General features: G+C 38.6%; 1 long non-coding RNA gene and 1 other non-coding gene across 2 annotated transcripts in view; one reads left to right on the forward strand and one right to left on the reverse strand.

The window, feature by feature from the left end:
* LOC124517642 (uncharacterized) overlaps positions 1 to 14,784 on the reverse strand; it is a 211,256-nt gene that overhangs the window by 107,724 nt on the left and 88,748 nt on the right. The gene's annotated exons all lie outside the window — the stretch shown is intronic.
* On the forward strand, positions 9,328 to 9,433 carry LOC124517668 (U6 spliceosomal RNA). The gene has a single exon (XR_006963530.1). It is a non-coding gene; the product is annotated as a U6 spliceosomal RNA (small nuclear RNA).

The raw sequence follows: 14,784 nt of genomic DNA on the forward strand, positions 1-14,784 counted from the left end.
AAAGTAATTAAGGAATTAACTTAAAATACAGGATGCAGAGAGGGAGTGTGGGCAAAGATGATGCATCTCCCATTCTATGTCTTAGGTGCTACTTCATCTCTTACCTGCTGTCCCTGGTCTGTCCCGAACCTAGACTCTGTCTTACCTCTGGACTCCAAATTGTCTCCCTCCACCCACATCCCCAAAGTGTAGAAAGAGGGAAAGAGTATGTAGAAGGGAGGAAGAGTCCAGGAGGGAGTAAGGACAGATGGAAGCAGGAAAGAGGAAACAATTCAGAAAAGTAGAGGTAAATGTATAATTTTTTAAATGAAAAGTCCAAATTATATATTCCCAAAAGTATTTTTAAAAAGTCCAAATTGGACATCCCCTCTTAGTCAATTTCCAGAACAAATGATTTACAGATGGCTTGCTGCATAAAAAGAAAACAAAACTCTCAGAGAATCTTCCCAATTTTACTACGGATGCTACCAACATTTTCCATCTGCCATTTTAGCAGCTCCATAAAGGTTGTTGTAAACTGTATTATGGTGAGAATAAGTGTCATTCTCTAATACAATCTGATCGGTGATCCCAAGCCAGGCTGGTCCTCTACAGGCAAGGCCAAAATACACTATAACTTCCTCAGCACCACACAGTAAGCAATGCATTCTACTAGTCAGTACTATTTATGCTCTTTTATACAAATCCACTGGTCCTTTTTTGAATTCCTTGGGCCACTTATGTTCCAAATTCTGGTTATTTCAGAAAGACAATACTGTGCAAATAATATACTGTTCGATTTGAGGCAGTTAACTCATAACCAAGCATATTAAGTTTTCAACACAAAATATGTATACGTTCACACTAAGTAGTATAAAAACTATAGATTCTTTCAAGTTCAGATCAGGTTTGACTGTCAAATAGGCTCCTCAAATCCAAGACATAGAATTTGGCATCATAGGTAAGAGATTGTGAAGCTAGCTATAATTATTCTTAATACTTGAAATGGATGATGAACAAAGGGAGAATACTGTATTATAATTTTTTTTCAGAGAAATGATCCACTAGCTATCTCTTTCTTTGGTGTTCTTATCACTATTCTTAGCTGCTGACCAAAATAAATTTAAAATTTCAATACAATGATGTATTAAGCTTGGTTTATCCTAAGATAGAAGAGCAGAGTGTGAACAGCACACACTGGGTCTAGTGTGGTAAAGGCCTGCCAAGCACACAGTGGGCACCAAAGAAGGGTCAAGCATTTTCATTATTCAGTTCACAGTGGTCCCAGCCTGACATCAAAATAGTGACCATTAAGATTCAGTCTTACATATGATATTGAATTCCCTGGAACAATCTGGTAAAACCAAGAAGAGCCTCCTGCTCCCAAGAGCATTTTTCCACTGGCTGTTGGAGACTAACATACTTCTTTATAATAACCCTTGTTCAAATGCATAATCCTTGGAAGAAGTCAAGCTTCCATGGGACTTAAAGTACTTAACTGAATTTATGTAAGAGAAAAGACAAGAAAGAGGAAATGGGTCTTTGGAACCTTAGCATCATGTCACCACTCAAAGAGAGTGGGGAAAATCCACATTCCATTTCTCTCCTTGGAGGCCAAAGGCTAAGCATCCAAGCATCTCTGAGACTCAGTCTGCTTGGGAATAAAATTAGCCTCACTTTCCTGGTGACGGCACTGAAACCAAAGTTGTTAAGTGACTTACCCAAGGCAACACAGCAATAAATTAATTTATCTTACACATGCCCATTTTGCCAAAATTTGGCTCTTAGAGAGACCCAATTACAAAGCCAAGTTGTGTCTGGACACCTAACGGCAAAAAACCAACATCAATGACCTAGGCATGCACTAACAGAGCCTGGCCCTGGAGACAAAAATGATGAGTCTAAGGGAAGAGGGTGGCCCTGGATGATATGCACAGCCAGTGGTCATCTGTTTCAATGACTCTTCAGAGGAACTATTCACAATGCCCACTGCAGACTCTGGTCTTCCCATTTCTCCCTAAATTTTCCTCACTTCAGGATGCCATAATGATTCAGACTCTAACTTTGCTTCCAGGCCTGCTGTGATGAATGCCTGCTCCTTCCATGCCTGTAACATAAATCTCGCCTGTGGCTGTGACAAGTTCTGACATTTGGCCACCTGTCGAGGTCAGGTTCTCCCAGAAGCCGACCCATAGCCAAGGGTTTAAATGGAAGTGATTTATTAACCAAGTGTCCTCAGGAGACAGCAGCAAAGGAGGGGAAGGATGGGATAAGGAAGAGGAAGTAGTCAAGCACATCTCGGCCTCAGCCCGATCCCATGGGCAGCTCTGGAGTATAAATCACACGTCAGAGTTTGTCCAACTGTGAGATAAAGGAGCTGGGTGTTAGTACTCCCACACTAGCTAGCCACTGGCTATGATGGCCTAGGTTTCAGAGTTGCGGTGGTGACATGAATTCCCGGACATTTCCTGTTCTTCATAGAAGTAAGGTGTTTCTAATACCCAAGGGTAATTCTCTCAAGTTCATAGGTGCCAGCTGCTAGCAGCAAACCTGGGAGGTAGGCTCACAGAACTGCTAAAAGGGACTGGACTTGATCTGAGCAGACAACAAGAGTCCCCTACATCACTTAAAAGCATCATTCCATGAATATTTATGCACTAAAATCATAGAGTTGTATACATAAAGTGGGCCAATTATGGATATATAAATTATGCCTCAATTATGGATACACAGAGACAGAAGAGCAGTTGGAGACAGTGCATGAGCTACTCTTGGACAATGTCACCATGAATGGAAAAAGGACCCAAGAAATGGGTGGTATCTTAAGAACAAAGTGGGACTCTAGTGAGAGCCTTTATCAGGTGGAAGAAAAGTCATTTTGTATGCTATTTTAAATGACACAGTGGAGAAGAAAAAATGATGCAGGAAGGGAAAAATTGCTGAGTAATTGTTTTAAAATAACAAATATTTACTAAACCCATACAATATGTCAGATGCTAGACTCTATATTGCACATACTATTTTCATGCATTCCCGAATTGCTTATTCTCCAGGAAATAGATTATTGCACATATCCAATCACTAGGTAGGTAGGGTTCAGAGAGCTTAAGTACATTACCCAAGGACATGCAGCCAGTAGGTTCAAGAGTTAGAGTTCCATCTAATCTTTGACTCTAAAGCTATTCTTTTCCTAAGACTCTAGCCCACCTAAATTTGTGACTGACTTGAATCTTCCATACACTAAGTATACCACAGTACCTAAGGCAGAACAGGACCCAACGTTATAAAATTAGTAACCATAACTTTCTTCAGGAAACTAAGTCAGCAAGTGATACTTAAACTCCACCCTAGCCCATCATGAAAGTGACGTGGATGTGGATATGAGTACTTAAGCTGGAAAACTCTGTGACAAAATATCTAGAAAGGATGCTAGATGGATTTTTAGCAAGTATCATGGCATTCACTCCTCCACCCATCAGGCAAACCTTTCTACTTTAGACCCTGAGGCATAGGTTTTCCTTCAAATGGGGGGAATTTTAAAAACTTCCACAGAATATAGAAGACAACTAAATGATGCAGCCTGAGCAGAGCTGGGCTCTGTAGGGTGAAGTCTCACATATAAGAACATCACTGTCTTCATAACCAGTGATAGGCACTTTGCTGAGCATCTTGAAATGATCAAGGGATATCTAATTAGTCATTGGAAAGAACTCCATTCATAGAGTAAATTTTGGCAAGTGCCGATTCACAGATTAGAATTATCTCACTAATTGTAAACTAAATTGATACCAAAAAGTAAAATTTCAGCATACCTTGGTATGATCATCACAATAATGGCTCCCCAAAAATGTCCTCATCCTGGTCCACAAAACCTCTAAATATGTTTCATGACAAAACAGTCTTTGCAGGTTAAGGGTCTTGATATAAGGAAGTTATTCTGGGTTACATGGATGTGATTAACGTAATCACAAGGGTCCTTATAAGAAGGAGACACAAGGGTCAGAGTTAAAGACTGGGAAATGCTATGCTATTACCTTTGAATATGCAGTTAGTGGCCCTCCATTAAGGAATGCAGGTGGCTTCTCTAAGATGAAAAAGGCAAGAGACTCTTGAAAACTGAGAATAAACTGATGGTTGATGGGGGGTAGGAAGGAGGGGAAAGTGGGTGATGGACACTGAGGAGAGCACCTGTTGGGATGAGCACTGGGTGTTGTATGGAAACCAATTTGACAATAAATTTCATATAAAAATAAAATGTAAAAAAAAAAAAAAGATGAAAAAGGCAAGGAATGGATTTTCCCCTCGAGTCACCAGAAAGTAATACAATTCTGCCAATACTTGTATTTTAAGCCCAGTAAGACCCATTTCAGTTTCCCGACTTACAGAAGTGTAAGAAAATAAATTTGTATTGTTTTAAACCACTAAATTTGTGGCAATTTGTTATAGCAACAAGGGGAAACCAATATGCTTGGCATAGAACAAAAACAGCTGGAGACCTAGATTAAAGTATCAACAGATGTAAAAGGTCAATTTACATAAACAATTCTGTTGGCCCAAGCTGGACAGAAATTTAAAATACTAGTCTCTGAAAGAAGGGAGTTAATGTTTTGACTTAAAATCCCTTAAACACAGAGCCTTAGACAAGGCCTTGAGTGCTTATGTACACAGTGACACCAGGGAGTAGAAATGAGAGAACAAGGGAAAGTGGAAAGGAAGAGGAAACAAACATCAAAGTCATTGCTGAAGGCCATGGTAGCCATTGGGACCTATGAAAAACACACAACATGGTGTCCCAAATTAACCAGCCAGGGCAGGGACTCTGGAGCTCTGCCCCACGACTTCCCATCTCCCATTAGTTAAGGATTAACCCATCCCACCCAGGAAGGTGGTGAGGCTTTGGAGAATCCCCTAATACAGAAGGTAAACAGACATAATATGCAGGTCAGATAATCTGACCTTGTAAAGAACTACTGTTCACAGCCATGACTGAACTAAGAAGTAGGTCCAGGGTATGTGATGCAGGGCATCAAAAGAATTTGCTAGTTAGTGTGTTATAAACACAGTGAGTTCTAGGAACTAAGTTTAAAAAAGTTATAAGCCCACAAAAAATAAAAGGTCAAAGAAACAGGCATTATTTCAAAGAATTAATACAAACTAACAATAGGCACATGAAAAAAAAAAACGGTAGAGCGTGTTAAGTAATGGAAGAAATGTAAATGAAAACAATAAATAACCTCTTGGCTATTAAATTGATATTTCTATACTTGTGAAGACAGAGTAAATTATATCAACTTCTCTGGGAGTTATTTTTGTCTTATGTATTAAAAGAATCAAAAGCATGAATTCTCTTTGAATCAGCATTACCCATTCTAATAATTTAACCTAAGGAAATTAACAACATATTTAATAACTGAAACACCCTAAAATAGGGGACTGGTTAAATAAATCCTAGTGCAAAAATATAATGGGGTATTAGCCATTATCATGTAGTAACTATTTTTAGACATGAAAATATAGTCACAACTTTTTATAAAATGAAATATCTAAGTTACAAATAGTAAGCACTCATGGAGCGAGTTAAGTTTTCTCTAAAAATGTTTTATTTTATATCTGAAACTATACATTTCAAAATTTTCAGAAGTAATTATCTTTGGGATTTGTTTGAGTTGTCCATATTTTGTACACACAGTGGTTATTGCTTTTGTAATACAATTCAAATTAGGATTTCTAAAAGAAATGATTCTTAAGATTATTAGGGAGTAAAACCTATATAGATAGTAGACACTTGATAGTCTCAGAAGATCTGTCCCGAGGCAATGGAGGATTTGCAAATTTAAAAATAGTTTAGCCATTTAATTTTCCTCTTGCAATACCATAGATTATCTCACAAAAAATTCAAGTGGCTGTTTTATATCCTTGATAACTCTATAGGCTTTAAAATTAGTAAAATGCATTTTGAGCAAAACAAACCATATTGCATCAGTGCTCTAGGACTGGAAATAAATGCTTATGATCAAGAAACTCAAGCAGTGACTACTTGGAGCATATAGTAGGATGAAATCAAATGTCTGGAGTTCATCCAACTTCTTCCGATCATACTGCATGTGAAGAAATGAGGAAAGAGCAGCCCAATTGCCTTGAAATGTGGATGGTAGGTGCTCAGCTATGCTTTGTCACTCAAATCAGCACGTAAGGCGCTGTCCTTTCTATAAACTGATTGAAATCCATGCAGAGAGCCAAGTTCTACTGGGATATTCCTAAATTTAGTCATTCTCATACTGAAATAATCATACTGTTGGTATTTAGAGATCCTAAAATAAAGCACCCGCCATGTGCATATTCATCTTCTTTTTCTCCCTGATGTTTTGACATCTGGAGCCCTGACTAGGGACAGACTACTTCCTCCAGGCCTTGCTAATTCCTACTATAAACACTTGCTCTAGGAATATACCTTTCATATGCAAACTAAGCAACCCAGAGCCCATGCCCATCCTCCTGTTTGGTGCTCTCACACTGAAGAACCAATATTCCCCTTCCCTAAACACCCCAGGACCAGGTATCAGGCAGCTAGGAACATACCCTAGGCCCTAAGGCTGGATGACATTATTCATTTAGTCAATCCTAAATCAGTTTACCTTGCCTCACCCATTCCTTCCCTCAAAGGTCACAAGGAAGATTCTAGCCCATGTCTTCTCCTGGCTCCTGACCTACCCTAGTGCCTCCTAGCACAGATGGCCCCATGTGATGTGGTGTGGCCCCCTCCCCTTGCAAACTGTAACAAACTGCAAGTAACAAACTGCCTTTTTGATGGTAATCTTCTCTTCCATCATCTGTGGGCCTTACCATACTAGAATAATACTTACATTTTAAAACAAGCGATAGCTACAGATAGGACCTGTTAATGAGTCTGGAGAAGGTAAGTTCAAGTAGGCAGCAATGCCACATGTCATGTTAACTATCTAATTCCTGTTTGATGTGCTCCATATTTCACATGGACTTTCTAACAGCTTTTTCTTCAATGTTAAGATAGGTTTACTTGAGAGGTCAATGGTAATATCCAAGAAGAAACGAAGGTCCCTGAAAACCAATGAGTTAAAGGTTTTAATGTGTCTGTTACACTGTCAAGGCTAATTGGTTCTGTCTCACCTTTGGTGCATTTACCTGTTCAGAAATGACTTTTGTGGCCAGTGCTGTAAGTTGCTACACAGCACATGAAGCAAGCAGGGCTCATTTAGCTGCCATAGTCCCAGTATCTCTTGTGCCACCAGCTGTCGCTGTGCCCCACTTACCTTCAAGATTCTGCTCTTGCTTTGCGTGCATCAGCCCCTCACCGTTTCCCACAATGATGCCCCCAAATGCCCACAAGAATATTTGTTCAAGTTAAAGATACCTCCAAAATACATTCTACTCTCTGAAGAAAACTTCACTTTCTTGACCATAAATTCACCTGATCCCAGCCTCAAATGAGAGAAGGAAGGGTGGCTAATTAAACTGTTCTGGTTTGGTGCAAAAGTCCAGGTTCACCGACTTGATTCCACTGTACCTGGATTGAAGCTGCTCATACAGGGAGCAGCGGCCTCTCGATAACTGATGGTCATTGAATATTCCTCAGACTCAGGATCCTTGGCAGCCATCCTGCCAATTTCTAGATCTCTGGGAAGCTTTTACATGGGACCAGGGGCTTGAAATACAGCCTCTCCACAATGTTTCCTTCATCCTTCAGTGGCAACAGGGTCAGCTGAACTCTATTTTTGTGCCTAGGGACTATACTATAATTCTCACCTGCTTTTAACAAAAATTTCAGTAACTCCTTTTCAGGCCATTTATAAATTGTGTTTATAGGGAATTCATCCATGTGTTCATATGAATCTATGAGTCTGTCAGAATTAATGTGCTCTTTCTTCCTTGCCTCTGGCTTAGAGAAAAAGTGGTTTGGAGTATACGGCCAGGAGTGAGACTGCCTGTCCCCAGATCTTAACTCTGTCACTTACTATCTGTGTGACTTGGAGCGAACTGCTCAAGTTTCCCGTGCCTCAGTTTCCTCATCTGTCGAGTGGGGATAATAACAAAACACCTTGTAATTTTCATCTGGGGGGAGTTAGAGAATATACTGCACTTAAACCACTTGAAACAGTGTCTAGCATTCAATACATGTGAACTACTAATCCTATCCCCTAACCCCAACCCATCTTAAAAGGCCTTGCTTATTTTGCCTCTACTGCATCAACAGTACTCCAGCTTTGTGTACAAAGCAAAGGCTTGAAGAGTCTATTTTTTAAATTTTTTTTCATGTTTATTTTTGAGGGGGAGGAAGAGAGCGTGAGTGGGGGAAGGCAGAGAGAGGGAGACACAGAATCCGAAGCAGGCTCCAGGATCTGAGCTGTCAGTACAGAGACTGACGTGGGGCTCCAATTCATGAACCACGAGATCACGACCTGAGCCAAAGTCGGACACTTAACCAACTGAGCCATTTGAAGAGTCTCTTTAAAGGGCAGATTCCCAGGCCGTAGCCCAGAGAGACTGACTGAGTGGGCCTGGATGTGTCCTAGGAATCTGCATTCTCAACACTCCAGGTGTTCTCATAAAGGTGGCTCACACTGCATAAAACAGCACCGTTCTACCTATGCCATCTCTCATTACCACTTGTGCATAGACCAGCCTTGCTATTCTGAATTCACCGCAGCTAGCATTTGGTGTTGACTGCCATATGTTTCAGGTTTAAGTTTTATCATCAAGATTATACATCACTGAAAGATAGGGATTTTATTTTCTCCAGTTTACTATCCTCCATAGCAGAGAAGAGTGCCTTTCTTACACCAATGTAGGATATAAATTAGTTTTGGGATAGATTGATTGTTGAATCTTAAACCCTCAAATGCACAAACCCAAATCTTCTAACTGAATTTAGTTTCAAACAAGCAGCAACAGGCTCTGCTCTTCAATATGGTCTCAGGACATCACTTCAGTTGCTCTAAAAATACAGTTATTTAATATGCTACAGTTAAATTCTGATTTTCATGAGAAGGTTGTGAGTTAAATCATGAGTCCTGTTAAGCTGCAGATAGCTTTCAGAGTAGTTTTATTAAGGTCCTAAGCAGTTATGCAGCATTCTCCAAATAATTTAGGTAAGTTTGGATACTGTGACCCACAAGTAACCACTTGAACATGGCCTAAGTTAACCATAGTTTTCCATAACCTAAATGCCATATTCCACTTTATCATGTCAAGCTAATGTGAAATAATAGATTCTTACATAATGGTAAAAAAAAAGAAAAAAAAACATCTTACATTTGTCCAAAACCCATCTGCAAACACTAGTCACATGATTACCTTGGGTACAGCTCAGTGGTGCTTGCTTCGGAATTACTTACACTGAAATTGGAAGGATACAAGGAAGATTAGCAGGGCCCCTGCACAAAAGTGACAGTATAACTCAGTGGCAAAATCACCTAAAAAGCTTTAAAGAATACTGATGCCCAGACCATATCCCAGACCAATCAAATAAAAATATCCAGAGTTGTGACTGAAGTATCAGTAGCTATTAAAGCTTCTCAGGTGACTACAGTGTGCAACAAGGTTGAGGACCACCAGGCCCACTTCTTGAGAATCTATCAAGCTTGGTAAGCATACATACCTAAATCCCAGCCCTGAAGACACATAAAAAGTAGAGATATTTTAAAAGCCCCCATGGTTATTCTGATTTACAGTGAGAAGTAAAAACCATCGATGTCCCCCATTTTATAGGTGAGAATTGGGGACAAAGAGATTGTTCCCAATCTCTCCTTAGTGGAAAAGCATGTCTTGGGATACTATTCTCAATGCTTATTAACACTCAAGTTGATGTAAATGACCTGAACTGTCCTCTCTTAACAGCAGCCTGGTTTTCGGAAAACCAGGGGAAACGAGTACACTGGAGTATTCAAATGGGGGCAAGGATGGATTTAAGGAATTTAATAGACGAGTAAACCTGACAACATAGAAATATGACACAGTTTTATTAAAGTTTCGCTGAATAAATCTATTTAAAGCACTTAAAACTGTACCTGACATATAAAAAGGACTATTTAAGTATCTGTTATATAGAATAAAATGGGAAGGATGTCCTCACCTCTAATATGTACTCTTCTAGGGAAAGTGCCTGACAAGGCTGTCATGCTACATAGGTAACTGGAACCATAATCAGGAGCGTGAGTCCAATAGACCACCTCACAGGGGTCAGATTCAGTCCACTGACTCTTCTTATAAATAAAGTTTTACTGGAACACAGCTATACCTATTCACTTACATACAGCTTATGGATGCTTAAATTATTTTTTTCTTTTTAATTCCAGTGTAGTTAATATAAAGTATTAGTTTCAGGCATAAAAATACAGTGATTTGACAATTCTATGCATTACTCAGGGCTGGTAATTATGAGTGTGCTCAATCCCCTTCATCTCTTTCACCCATCTGCCCACCCATCTCCCCTCTGGCAACCATCAGTTTGTTCTCTATAGTTCAAAGTGTGTTTTTGGTTTGTCTTTTTCTTTGTTCTTTTGTTTCTTAAATTCCACATATGAATGAAATCATATATTTATCTTTCTCTGACTTGTTTCATTTAACATTATACCCTCTAAATCCATCCATGTTGTTCCAAATAGCAAGATTTCATTCTTTTTTTATGGCTGAGAAATATTCCATCATAGGTATATACCACATCTTTATTGTTCATTAATAGACACTTGGGTTGCTTCCATAATTTGGCTATTGTGAATAATGCTGCTAAAAACATAGGGGTGCATGTATCCTTTTTAATTAATGTTTTTGTATTCTTTAGGTAAATACCCAGTAGAATTACTGGATAATATGGTAATTCTATTTTTAGAAAAAAACCGCATACTGTCTTCCACAGTGGCGGCACCAGTTGGCCTTCCCACCAACAGAGCACAAGGGTTCCATTTTCTCCACATTCTCATCAACACTTGTTGTTTCTTGTGTTCTTGACTTTAGCCATTCTGACAAGTGTGAGGTGATATTTCATTGTGGTTTCAATTTGCATTTCCCTGATGAGTGACATAATTATCTTTTTATGTCACCTGTTGGCCATCTGGATGTCTTCTTTGGAGAACTGTCTGTTCATGTCTTCTGCCCATTTTTAAACTGGATTATTTGATTTTTGGGGTGTTGAGTTGTGTAAGTTCTTTATATACATTGGATATTATCCCTACATAGGATATGTTTTTTGCAAATATCATCTCCCATCCTAATTGTTTCCTTTGCTGTGCAGAAGATTTTTTATTTAGTCCCAAAAGCTTATTTTTGCTTTTGTTTGCCTCAGGAGACACATCTATAAAAGTATTATGGCCAACGTCAGGGAAATTATTGCCTATGCTCTCTTCCAGGATTTTGATAGTTTCAGATCTCACATTTAGGTTCTTAATCCATTTTGAATTTTTGTGTTTAAGTCAGTATTTCAGTTTCATTCTTTTGCTGTCCAGTTTTCCCAACACCATTTGAAAAGACTGTTTTTTCCCATTGGATATTCTTGCCTCCTTTGTTGGAAATTAACTGAGCATGTAATTGCAGGTTTACTTTTGGTCTCTCTATTCTGTTCCATTGATCTATAAGTCTATTTTTGTGCCAGTACCATATTGTTTAGATTACTAAAATTTTGTAATTTATCTTGAGATCTGGAATTGTGATACCTAAGTTTTGTTTTTATTTTTCGAGACTGCTTTGGCTATTTGGGGTCTTTCATGGTTCTGTACAAATTTTAGGACTTTTTGTTCTAGTTCTGTGAAAATACTATTGGTATTTTGATAGGGATTGCATTTAATCTGTAGATTTGGGTAGTATAAACATTTTATCAGTATTTATTCTTCCAGTCTGTAGGTAGTATCTTTCCATGTGCTTATGTTGTCTTTAATTTCTGCCATCGGTGTTTTATAGTTTTCAGAGTGTAGGTCTTTTACCTCTTTGGTTAAGTTTACTCCTTGATATTTTATTATTTTTGATACAATTGTAAATGGGATCGTTTTAATTTCTCTTTCCTCTATTTCATTATTAGTGTATAGAAATGCAACAGATTTCTATCTGTTTTTGTATTCTGTGACCTTACTGAATTCATTTATTAGTTCTAATAGTTTTTTTGTTCTTAGGGTTTTCTATACATAGTATGTCATTTGCAAATAATGCAAGTTTTACTTATCAATTTGGATGCCTTTTATTTCTTTTTCTTATATGATTGCTATGTCTAGGAATTTCAGTATTGTGTTGAATCAAAGTGGTGAGAATGGACATCCTTGTCTCATTTCCCTTTAGGGGAAAAGCTCTCAGTTTTTCATATTGATTAAAACATCAGCTGTGGGTTTTTCACATATGGCCTATAAAGATATGTTCCCTCTAAATCTACTTTGTTAAAGGCTTTTTATCATGAATGGATGTTGGACTTTGCCAAATGCCTTTTCTGCATCTATTAAAATCATCATATGGTTTTTATTCTTTCTTATGTTGATGCGATGTGTTTATGGCTGTTTTTATACAGAGGATCTATGACCTACAAAGCCTAAAGTGTTTATTCATTGGCCTTTTATAAAGTTTATGGACCCCAATCTAGATAATTCTCCTATACTATCAAGATAACAAGAACAGGGGCGCCTGGGTGGCGCAGTCGGTTAAGCGTCCGACTTCAGCCAGGTCACAATCTCGCGGTCCGTGAGTTCGAGCCCCGCGTCGGGCTCTGGGCTGATGGCTCAGAGCCTGGAGCCTGTTTCCGATTCTGTGTCTCCCTCTCTCTCTGCCCCTCCCCCGTTCATGCTCTGTCTCTCTCTGTCCCAAAAATAAATAAACGTTGAAAAAAAAAATTAAAAAAAAAAAAAGATAACAAGAACAAAAGTATTTGTACTGAGCCTCATTCTTCATGCCTTTCCTATAATTACGTACCTCATCCTGAGTTTTGTGCTTTTAAGTCAGATATACCCTAACATAAGAACAAACTAAAATATGCTATCACAAAAACATGTTATAACAGCAGAAACCACAGACCCTGAATGTTTTTTATGAGACTAACAAGGAGACTGACATATTCAGTGGTTAGAATTCTATGAAGTTGCTAAAAACAATCTTTCTTTAAGGTTAAACTAACACGAAAAAATCCTTATGTTTCAACGTTAAATGAAAAAGTCCAATTCAACGTTGTATAAAGTATGATCACAACTATATGAAGCAAATTACACATTTTCACAGGAACTCTCTAAAGAAAAACACATCAGAATGTGTTGGCTTTGAGTGACAAAAACATGACTTTTTTGGTCTATTTTTTATGTGGTAAACTCTATAATAAGCAGGCATTATTTTTATAATAAAAATAAACTTGATTTTTAAAATATGGAATATGAATTGTTTGTTTTTAAGTCTGAGATCAACAATTTCTAGCACTTATGTGTTAGACATGGCACGTGATATTTAAGTGTCTCACAAACAAAAATGGTGCGACTACTAACGTGTCATATATGTACAACTCTGATGTTTACAAAGTTTTTCCAGAAACATTATCTTACTTGGTTCTAACTACTTCAAAAAAAAAATTGGCTGCAATTGACAAAAACAGGATACCAATTCAGATCTTGTAGTTAGTGTAGAACACTCTCAAAACTTTATCTCACTTATCCAATTTCATGCTAACTTGTTTCTCAATATTGTATAAGATCTGAAGTTAGTGAGGATTTTCCTTCTTTTACTTGAAGTCCTGGGGATTCACAGTAAGATATAGAGGTCACTTAGAATCTCTTAATCCTGTTTGTTCACATTTCTGTAATAATGCAAGTTGCGTCGAAACCCCGAAATATGTGTGCAATGGCCTCCCAGCCACGGTGCAATCCTGTAACCCTTTAAAGCCCCAGTGTCAATAAAAATCACACTTAAGGCAAGCTGGACACATAGAACTCTCTCTCTCTAGGGCCTGACCATCTTGAAGGGCTTCCTACCATTCAGTGTTGCTTAATGGGCCAATTACGCTTCAGAGAAACTTACAAGGATAAGCACACAGATTTCCTGAGCGCTTGGTAGGCAATCTTGTATCTTGTAAACTAGAACGAGCCCTTGAGGGAAAAAAAGGGTTTGGGGGCACCAGGATGGCTCAGTCAGTTAAGCGTCCAATTTGGGCTCAGATCATGATCTCAGCTGAGATCATCATCTCCTGCTTCAAGGGTTCAAGCCCCGTGTTGGGCTCTGTGCTGACAAGTCAGAGCCTGGAGCCTCTTCAGATTCTGTGTCTCCCTCTTTCTCTGTTCCTCCCCCACTCATTCGTGTTCTCTCTCTTTCTCTGTCTCAAAAATAAACAGTAAAAAAACAAAATTTAAGTGAAAAAAAATTTTTTAAGGTTTTTGTTATAAATTTTGGGGCACCTGGGTGGCTCAGTTGGTTAAGCATCTGACTCTTCCTTGATTTCAGATCAAGTCATGATCTCACAGTTCATGGGATCAAGCCCACATCAGGCTAGGTGATAACCGCATGGAGCCTGCTTAGGATCCTCTCCACCCCCCTGTCCCTCCCCACTCGTGTGCATATGCTCATGCTCTCTCTTGCATCTGTCTGCAATATCCTCAGCACCAATTCACTGTTGTCCTTGCTGCTACAGTTAATTGTCCCATCGACCATTCTCAAAGGCCTTGGTCTCAGCTACTGCCAATTAGTAGACACTAAGATATTAGTTGAAAAGGGTTTCCTGTTACTGAAGAACATAAAAAGAAATTTCTAGATAATAATTTCTACCTGTTATTTTAACCTCAAAATTCATCCTTCTAATTAGGTTTACCTCATCTCTTT

This window comes from Lynx rufus, unplaced genomic scaffold, assembly GCF_022079265.1.
Source record: "Lynx rufus isolate CCGP_SWC_20201006 ecotype Redwood Valley unplaced genomic scaffold, mLynRuf1.p SCAF_22, whole genome shotgun sequence".
Taxonomy (NCBI): domain Eukaryota; kingdom Metazoa; phylum Chordata; class Mammalia; order Carnivora; family Felidae; genus Lynx; species Lynx rufus.